Here is a 10,170-nt window from a genome sequence, read left to right as displayed (position 1 = left end):
GCTGACTGACAGGTGGGCGCGGGACTGGCGGGCGCAGAGTGAGTGACGGGCGCGGGTGGGCAGGAACGCACGAGGCTGACTTGGCGGGCGGGCGGCCTCCATCTTCCCGGCCACTTCTCCGCCACAGTTTGTAAGGGGTTTTGGCCCAAGACTCTTTGTAAACCCGCCTTGGGGCGCCCGTAGCTTCAGCGGACCCTGAGGGAACCTTCCAGAATCTTGGAGAGCCTTCTTATTCCTGAAGATCCTCTGCTGAAACAATTCAAGTTCAGCACCGACCCCCACCCCACCCCCGCGCACACCCACAAAAGGGGGCCGCGCATGTTGCAAATAACCTGCTTACTTAGTCCGGTACCTGGGGAAGGAGGGCTCCTGGAAGGCCGGCGCCCTGTGAGGTCGATCCAGAGGGCCCCTCCTCTCTCTATGATGATGTTAGTGTTTTTTTCAATTGAGGTAAATGACTTAGAACATATTAGTGTCCCCTTGTCCGTGCCCCTCCTCATCCTTGGCGTTCCAAGACCCCCACTGAGGCCTGAAACCGTGGGAGTGCCCAGCCCTCTACACAGATATTTTCCCCCCCATGCGGTTGGCCCTTGACCCAGGCGGGTGGGGTGAGGTGTGCAGACCCTGTACCACCGATCCTATACCTTTATCCCCCACCCCCACCCCCACCCCCAGCCCTTAAGGGAATCGAACCAGTGCGCAGGCCAGCGCTCTAACCATTGAGCCACGCTGGCCAGGGCTCCTTCCTATACCTTTTGGCTCCGCCTTTGGCCCTTTATATCTGTGGATTCAACAACCAGGGTTGGGACCGAAAGGGACCAAAACTTGCCACCTGAAGCTGCCTTTGGGGATATTAATTTGAAGCTGGTTAAGAAACAAGTCTCAGAAAGAACCTTTGACCCTCCCACTTCCTGCCCCAGAGATTCAAGAGGCAAAGACCAGCTCCAGGAGGGAAATCTTAGGATGTCGCCTTAGCAGGCTTATTTGCATTGAGTATGGTGGGTGGGAAGGTGTCAAATGGGGACCTGTTTGCCACCCTGTGTCCCATTGTTTCTGGGTTGTTTAGTAAGAATTACCTACCATGTGTTCTGTCTGCTCTTCCTCAGTTACTTCTAAAATCTAAGACCCAAAAAAAATAAAATAAAATATAAAAATAAATAAAATCTAAGACCCTTTCCCCCACTTTTCTCCTTTGTCCAAAATGTCACATACCCAATGCTGCCTCACTGTCTTTGGAATTTTCATGCTTATGTGAATTCCCCACATGTATGTATTAAAATTTGATTTTCTCCCGTTAATCTGCCCCTGTTAATTTGATTACTATAACAGCTGGAAGAACTTACATGGTGAGAGGAGAAATATTATTTTTTGTCCCCACAGTTTGGGCAAGCTGGCCAGAAAAGAATAAAAAATCTGCAGTCGGGAATGTGGAAATACTGGTTTCAATCTGCAGTTGACTGAATTCGCCAGTGTGAAATCTGTGAAGGCCAAGTGTATTTATTGAAAAAAAATCCATGAGTAAATGGACCTGTGCAATCCAAACTGATGTTCAAGATGTGAGAATAAACAAGTAATCTTTTCTGTCAAAGAACAGTTTAGACCAAGCATGTCAAACTTGCGGCTGGTGGGTTGCATGGCTCAAGGTATGCGGCCCACCAGCCAGGAGTTTGACCTGCTTGCTTTAGACAGCCGCCATTTTGGACTGCGCTCCAATCAGGAGTAAGGGGCAGGTTACCTTTGTAAGGATTAAAAAGCTGAGCAGTGCGCACCCTCTTGCAGAAGTGAAGACATTTGCCTTGCTACCGGGCATGTCCTGAGTATGTTTTGTGTTCCACCAGGACCCCTGAATTTGGGGGCTCACTTTATTTCTTACAAAGATCAGCAGTACATGAAGTTTAAATTATAAATTAGGTACAATAAGAGACTAACAACATGCCGAAACCGGTTTGGCTCAGTGGATAGAGCGTCGGCCTGCGGACTGGAAGGTCCCAGGTTCGATTCCGGTCAAAGGCATATATACCTTGGTTGCGGGCACATCCCCAGTAGGGGGTGTGCAGGAGGCAGCTGGTCGATGTTTCTCTCTCATCGACATTTCTAGCTCTCTATCCCTCTCCCTTCCTCCCTGTAAAAATCAATAAAATATATTTTTTAAAAAAAGAATATAATCTACGCCAAAAAAAAGGAGACTAACAACAACAATGAAATGTTACAGTGATAACGATAGGCTGTAATAAAAGTTATGTGAGAGCCATTGTGGCTGTTATTAAGTAAAATAAGGGTGACTTGAACACAATTCAACTGAGTCCCTCTGACAACCAAGGTGGCTGCTAAGTGACTGGGGTGGAGTATGTGCAGAACAGTGTGATGCTTCACCTGGAGGGGATGGTGGGGATGGAACAGGCAGTGAGAAAATTCATCCTGCTGCTTAAATGGCGCACAATTTAAAACTTATGAATTGCTTATTTCTGGAATTTTCTATTTAATATTTTCAGACCGTAGTTGTCCTTGGGTAACAAACCACTCATAAGGGGGGGACTATTGTATATTAGTGTCAGGTGTACAACGTAATGATTTAATATATGTATATATTTTTGGTTGCTTCTTGACGTATTTTTTTATTTTTTATTTTTATTGATTTTTTTTTTACAGAGAGGAAGGGAGAGGGATAGAGAGTTAGAAACATCGATGAAGAGAGAAACATCGATCAGCTGCCTCCTGCACACCCCCTACTGGGGATGTGCCCGCAACCAATGTACATGCCCCTGACCGGAATCGAACCTGGGACCCTTCAGTCCGAAGACCGACGCTCTATCCACTGAGCCAAACCAGTTTCGGCTCTTGACGTATTTTAATCCTGTGCTAACAAGGGCCCAGCATGGAAGTGTTATGTCAGATGGAAAATGGAAATGGGTGAGTGGAGGTTCAGTTTACATCTTTTCAGGGTTTAGGGACTTTCAGGTCCTAATGTAGCCCCCAGGGCTGGCATTGTGGGGGTGAGTGGGAAGGAGGGAAGGAGCTGAATCCCAGGGCCTGAGCCCTGAGGCCTTTGCCCACCCACCTGACTCCTGGGGTGTCACACCTGCCTCTTGCTTTCTGAATTTCTTGTGTTAAACCTGGCTGGTTTAAAGGGGACTGTCACCATCACCTGTAAAGCTCCCGTCGGGCTTTGGCTGCTGATCGGATTATAGTCAGTGTTAACAAGGTCGGGGCATGGTCAAGGTTTCCAGTATGGTCCCCTTATGACCTAATTAGGTACTTGAATGGACTGAAACACTGGGTGAGTCTCAGTTCAGAGGCTATTTTGATGTTACATTTCAATCATTTTAGAAAATATAGATTCAGTTCTGGTTCAGGCTGGCTCACTAGGTGTGCATGGATGAGTAGGTTTTAATCTTTGATTCAGTTCATGGTTCAATAACAGATTTATACATTTTCCACCCACCATCAAATTAACAAAGAGGAAAGAAATAATCACACCTGGCCCTAGCACAGGGTTAGGTGGGCCTTTGTAACACAGGGCAGCTTGGAAATGTGAATTGGTAACTTTCTGAAAAGCAACTTATCTGTCAAATGCCTTGAAAATGTTTCAGACTCTCCAGCCTTGCCATTTCCACTTCCAGTGATTTATCCTAAGGACACAGACAGACATGCCCAAAAATGTGTGGGCAGCCGGTTTTCTGCACATAATTTATATTATGTAAAAAATCAGATGTCACCTGAACGTCCAACAATAGAGGTGTGCTAAGGGCTCCAATGGCTCACTCTTCTTCCCTTGGGTGTGGATAGAACCTGTGATGTGATGGGGATTGCACCCCTGATTATATTATACTAGAGGCCCGGTGCTCGGATTCGTGCACTGGTGGGGTCCCTAAGCCTGGCCTGCAGGGATCAGGCCGAAACCAGCTCTCCAACATCCCCCAAGGGGTCCCAGATTGCGAGAGGGCACAGGCCAGGCCGAGGGACCCCACCAGTGCATGATTGGTGCCGGGGAGGGACTATGGGAGGGCTCTAGGGCGTGCCTGGCCCATCTTGTCCAATCCCCGGTCGGCTGGACCCCAGCACCTACCAGTCGGAGCGTCTGCCCCCTGTTGGTCAGTACACATCATAGCAACTGGTCTAACGGTCAGACGAACAATCAGACACTTAACATATTAGGCTTTTATTATATAGGATTACATGGCAAAGGCAAAGGGACTTTGCAGATGGAATTAAAGTCCCTAATGAATGGACCTTTAGTTAATCAAAAGTAGGTCTGGCCTAATCAGGGGAACCTTCAGAAGAGAGATAGGGGTCCTCCTAAGGTCACAGAAGCTCTCCTGTGGGCCATAGAGAAGCAGGATGCCATGGGACATGCAACTGCCAGGAAGGGAATTCCGCCAACAGCCTGTGAGCTTGGGAGAGGCCCTAGCCTACTCTCAGAGGAGACCCAGCCTCACCTACACATGGGTTACCACCCTGGAGACCCTGAACAGAGGCCCCAGCCCCACAGTAGGAAACAAACATTCAGGAGACCCTTCGTCCACCATAGTGAGATTACCAGTTCCCTCTCCTGCCTTCCTCAGTTTTCATTTTGTGCTCCATGGCCAAGCTCAAGTTTTAGCTCTTCCATGCACCCCTCCTTCTGAGCCCAGGACCAGTCTGTACCTAATTATGGTGGCCACTGGAGTTGTTCCTGTCTGTTTGGTTCTCTCTCCTGGGAGGCGGGAGTGTGTGGTGAATTTACTTCCACTTGCTTGGGCCAAAATGCTGTGGCCAGCATGCATTTTCTTTTGTCATAATGCTGATGGGTAGGGTGTTTGTCACTGCAGCTTTGCCTCAGAAAGTAGGATTAATTTCATTGTAATGTAATTATTTGTCTACACACTTGTCTTTCCCCAGATGCTGACCTCCCACTGATGAGAGATGGTGTATCATTCACTATCCTTCTATATAATAAAAGGCTAATATGCAAATAGACTGAACAGCAGAGCAACTGAACAACCGGTTGCTATGACATGCACTGACCACCAAGGGGCATGTGCAGAACATGATGGGCATTGGCCACGGCAGGATGGTGGAGCAGGTGAGCGGGGGCACCAGACCAAGGCGGCGCACCAGTTTCTGTCATCGGGACAAGCTTCTGGTGGTTACTGAAAATTCTTTGCTCCCATGCACTGCAGTCCCGCCCGGTGCTTGCACCTGCTGCTGGCACCAGCCCCGCTTGCACCTGCTGCCAGTGCCTGGCGCCGGTCCCAATCACTCGGAGCTGTCAGTTGGTGCAAATGGTGGCTGCTGGCCCTGATCTCCCCTGAGGGTTTCTCCACTTCCCCCTGCTCCTGAGGGGTGATCAGGGCAGCAGCCGCCGCTCACACCCACTGACGGCGCGGGCCCCAATTGCTGTGAGCCAACAGCAGGTGCGAGTGGGCAGGCACCTTCAGCATGTGGGAGTGGCGGTGGTGGGAGTGGGGCTGCCGGCAGATGGGACCAGGGCTGCAGAGGAGGGGGTGGGAGGAGGGTGCGGAGGATGGGCTGAGACCCGCCCCATGCCTACTGCAGCCTCTCGGCCCACAGTTCCTTTCAAGGTGCACGAATTTGTGCACTGGGCCCCTAGTTGTATCATAAGAAGATAGAAAACATTAATTTGACCAGCTGGCACCACAACTCATTTTAGAGACTCATAATAAAGCTTGTTTAGGAAAATACCTTAATTAGTACGAGGGAACAGTAAGGGAGGCCCTGATGACAGGTAACTGCTGTTTGGGAAGAGAAGTGGGAGCCATGGAGATCAAGAGACAGACAGACAACCCAAGGGGTAAAGTGGGAGTCAAGGATGAACGACATCCCATTCAGGACCTCTGTGCTTTGAATCAGGCTCGGCCAGATCCTCTCTGATCTGGACACACTCAGCCAAAGTAGAGAACAAGCCTCCACACCCTGGAGCCTGCCAGCCAGGGGGAGCTAGGCACCCAGGGGCCCGGCCAGCACCCAGTGGATGGACAGTGTCGGCCAAAAGGGATGAAAATTAACATGATTATCAGAAAATGCCTGCAATTCACAAGAAACCCAAGGAGAACCAAGCTGCTAATTAAAACAAAACCCCAACATGCTCAGGTCACCAAGGAACCAAGACTATAGACCTGGCCCAGTCATGACGACTTCGTGCTGACATTGGGCAGTGGGTGTGGGGCTGTCCTGGAGGAGGAGTTAGGCAGGATTCTGTTGTGTTCCTTAGTTTCCTTTGGCTATCTGGGATCTGTATGACTTCTGTGTGTTTTTTCAAGACCAAAAATGTTAAATTTAAAACCATCTACAGAATGCCAACTCTTCTCTGATCTGGGACTGACTCCCTCTGGGCTCTGAGGGGTCATCTAGTGCCACCAAACTAACCACACTTCGCCACACAGTGTGACCCCTATCCACACAGCTGCCCGACCACCAGCTGTCTCAGGAGCCCAGGCTCCTAGTGTGGCCTTCAGGGCTCACCAACAGCTCCAGTGACGGCTGTGAAGGGGCCATGCACCTCCTCTGCACTGACCCTATCGTGTCACTGAGCTGCTTTGACGGAGCAGGGTCTGTCCCCCTCACACTGGGGACATGGGCCGGGTCACTCTTTGTGGGGGGCCTTCCTGGGCACTTTGGGGTGTTGAACAGCATCCCTGGCCCCCATCCACTTAATCCAGAAGCACCCAGTGTGACAATCACACATGTCCCAAAGCATGGTGCAGTGTCCCCTGGGGGCAGCATTGCTCTGGGTGAGGCCCACAGCCATACACTAATTGCATTCTGGCCATCACTTCTGGATGTGGTGCGATGGGGTCAGCTTGCTTCCTGGGGTGTCCTGCACCCAGCAACCATACACCTGGGATATGAACAAATGAAAGACAATCTCCCTCCTGAACCTCTACCTGTTTGTCAAGACTTCCCTCTGGCTTGGGCCACAGCAGGAGAAGAGGACAGCCAGGGGCTGGGTAGCCCCTCAGGGACCTACTTCTCCTATACTGCTGTCAGCCCACCCCATCTTTCTCCTTCCACCAAATCCTGGCACTCCAAATTTGATTTTGGCAAACAGAGCTTGGTTTCCTTTTCACTGAAAACATTCCTTCCAGAGAACCAGCCATACACCTCTGTCATCAGCCATTTGCATTTGGCATGCCTGAGGTGATTCCTCTGGGGCTCACAACTTGGGACTGTCCTGACATGGGTGAACATGTGTCCGATGAGATGCGACCAGGTGACAGCTTGCAGTTCCTGGCCCAAGTTTCTGCACAGAACACAGACTGCTTCTGTGTGACTGCCCTAGGGCTGCTGTAACAAAATACCACAAACAAATGTGTTGGCTCCCAGTTCTGGGGCCAAGAGTCCAAACTCAAAGTGTGGCAGGGTCTTGCTCCCTCCCCAAGCTCCAGGGGAGGGTCCTTCCTGCCTCTCCCAGCCTCTGGGGGCTCCAAAGTCTCTTGGTACTCCTTGCTTGTGGCCACATCACTCCAGTCTCTGATTCCATCTTTGCACAGCCATCTTCTCCCCTGTGTGTCAGTGTCCAAATTTCCCACATCTTATGAAAACACCAGTCATTGCATTAGGGCCACTCCACTTCAGGATTTAACCTCATCTTAACTAATTACATCAACAAAAAACCTACATCCAAATAAGGTCACCTTTATGGGTTCTTGGGGGCTAGGACTTCAGCATAACTTTTTGGGAAACACATTCAACCCATAACAATATCACTGAATGATCGAGTTCCTCATCACGTAACCCCAAGTCCAGTGTCATTAGCAGCAGCCTCATAGATTAGGGTTTGCCAGATAAAACACAGGACTAAATTATTAGCTATATATTATATACAAAATATCAGATACATAGTATATATGTAAGGAACTCAAATTCACTATAAATTATTACATATATATTATATACAAAATAGACACATTAGGTACATAATTAATTTGTGTAATGCCCATGAAATTAATTAATTTTTAAATATATTTATATTGATTTTATAGAGAAAGGAAGGGAGAGAGAGGGAGAGAGAGAAACATCAATTGGTTGCCTCCTGTACATGCCCCAAACAGGGATTGAACCCGCAACCTAGATATATGCTCTGACTGGGAATCGAACCCGCAACCTCTGGGTGCTTGGGATAATGCTCAACTAACTGAGCCACACTGGTTAGACATGACCATGAAATTTAAAGGTGATTGGCCCCTGGGGCTCACAACTTGGGATTGTCCTGACATGGGTGAACAGCATAACCACAGCATTTCTCAGTGGTTATGCATCAGCCTGTACACCAAAGGGTCACTGGTTCGATTCCTCCTCAAAAGGCACGAACCTGGGTTGCAGGTTGGATGGCCCACCCTGGTCAGGGCACGTGTGGGAGGCGACCAATCAATGTGTCTCTCTCACACCAATGTTTCTCATTCTCTTTCTCTCCCCTCTCTCTCTAAAAATCGATGGAAAAATATCCTTGGGTGAGTTTTAAAAAAATTTTAAAAATGAAGGTGAGTGACAACCCTGTTTATTAATTGGATTTATAGAATGTTTTCTACATAGAGAACTTGTATGGAGAGGTACAAGTGAAACTTGGAAGCTTAATGTTTATTTTTCTGTTCCACAAGAACCTTTGACAGGCACCAAAGTTGGAGTCTTATCAAAAACGGAAGTTTTCAACAATATGTGTGAATGTGTGCATGTGCGTGTGCGTGTGCGTGTGTGTGTCCCAGAAACTGAGGAAAACTGGTAAAGAGATGCATTTCTTAAAAACAGATGTTGGCTGCTCTTTTTTTCTATCAAACACTTAAAACTAAGTTTATTGAAATTTGTTAAGTAGGCTTATCCTATATAATAAAAGCCTAATATGCAAATTGTCCCCTTGGGCAGTCATTCAACCAGAAGTTCCACCAGGAGACAGGGAGTTCGACTGCTGGCTATGACATGTGTGACCACCAGGGGGCGGCGCAGAACATGGCAGGAGTCAGCAACACAGTGCTGGCAGTGGGCGGCAGTGGTGGTGCTGCTGCCCCATGGGTCCTGACAAGAGTGGGACTGCGGCAGGATGGTGGAGCAGGTGAGCGGGTGGCACCAGGCCAAGGTGGGTGCAAGCAGGGGCCCGATCGCCCCGCCAGTTGCCCCACAGACGGCGACTAGCAGTAGCGGCCGGGGAATGGGGCCACCGCCCGGCTCCCTGGTGCTGAGGGAGCCAGGCAGGGGGGCCCAGCCCCAACCGATCGCCCCACAGGCTGGATGGTGGAGCAGGTGAGGGGTGGTGGCAGGCCAAGGCAGGGTGCCAGGCGGGGGTGCTGCAGGGCTGTGAGGCTGGGGGCGTAAGCTGGGACCTGATCTCCGCAGGCCACCCCGAGGGACCTCTAGTGCTGTTATAATTTACATATCATACAATTCACCCATTTAACGTGTGTGACTCACTGGCTTCCAGTATGTTCACAAAGTTACAACTATCATTGTAATCTTATTTAGGACATTATCATCATCCAAAATAAAACCCCATCCCCATCAGTTGTCACCCTCCTCAGACCCTGACAACCACTAATCCACTTCCTATTTCTGTGGGTTTGCCTGGTCTGAACATTTCACATAAGTGGACTTACACACTGTGTGGCCTTTTGTGTCTGGCTTCTCTCACTGAGCGTCATGTGTCCAAGGTCCATCCATGTTGTAGCGAGTGTCAATGCTTCACTCCTTTTCATGGCTGAATAATATTTCACTGTGTGGTGTGGTGTGGTAGGCTAAATAAGGGCCCAAATATATATCCACATCCCAATCTCTGGACCTGTGAGTGTTTTCTTATTTGGGGGGGAAAAAGGAATTACAGATGTGAATAAGTTAAGGATCTTGAGATGAAAGATGACCCTGGATTGTCTGGGTGGGCCGCACCTGCCACAAGTGTCCTTATAAGCGGGAGGTGGGGAGATTAGACACTTAGAGAAGAGGAAAAGCCACGTGCAGACAGAGGCAGAGACTGGGGTAGTGGGGCCACAAGCCCAAGAACACCTGGAGACACCTGAAGCGGAAAGAGGCAGGAAGGACCCCTCCCGGAGCCTCCAGTGGGAGGGGGGCCCTGCAACACATTGATCTCAGACACGTGGTCCCAGAACTGAAAAAGAATAAATTAGGTTGTTTTAACCACCCAGTTTGTGGTCATTTGTTTCAGCAACTGCTACAGGCTGACTTGTG

Source organism: Cnephaeus nilssonii, assembly GCF_951640355.1.
Source record: "Cnephaeus nilssonii genome assembly, chromosome: 5".
NCBI lineage: Eukaryota > Metazoa > Chordata > Mammalia > Chiroptera > Vespertilionidae > Cnephaeus > Cnephaeus nilssonii.
This window is presented reverse-complemented; position numbering follows the sequence as displayed.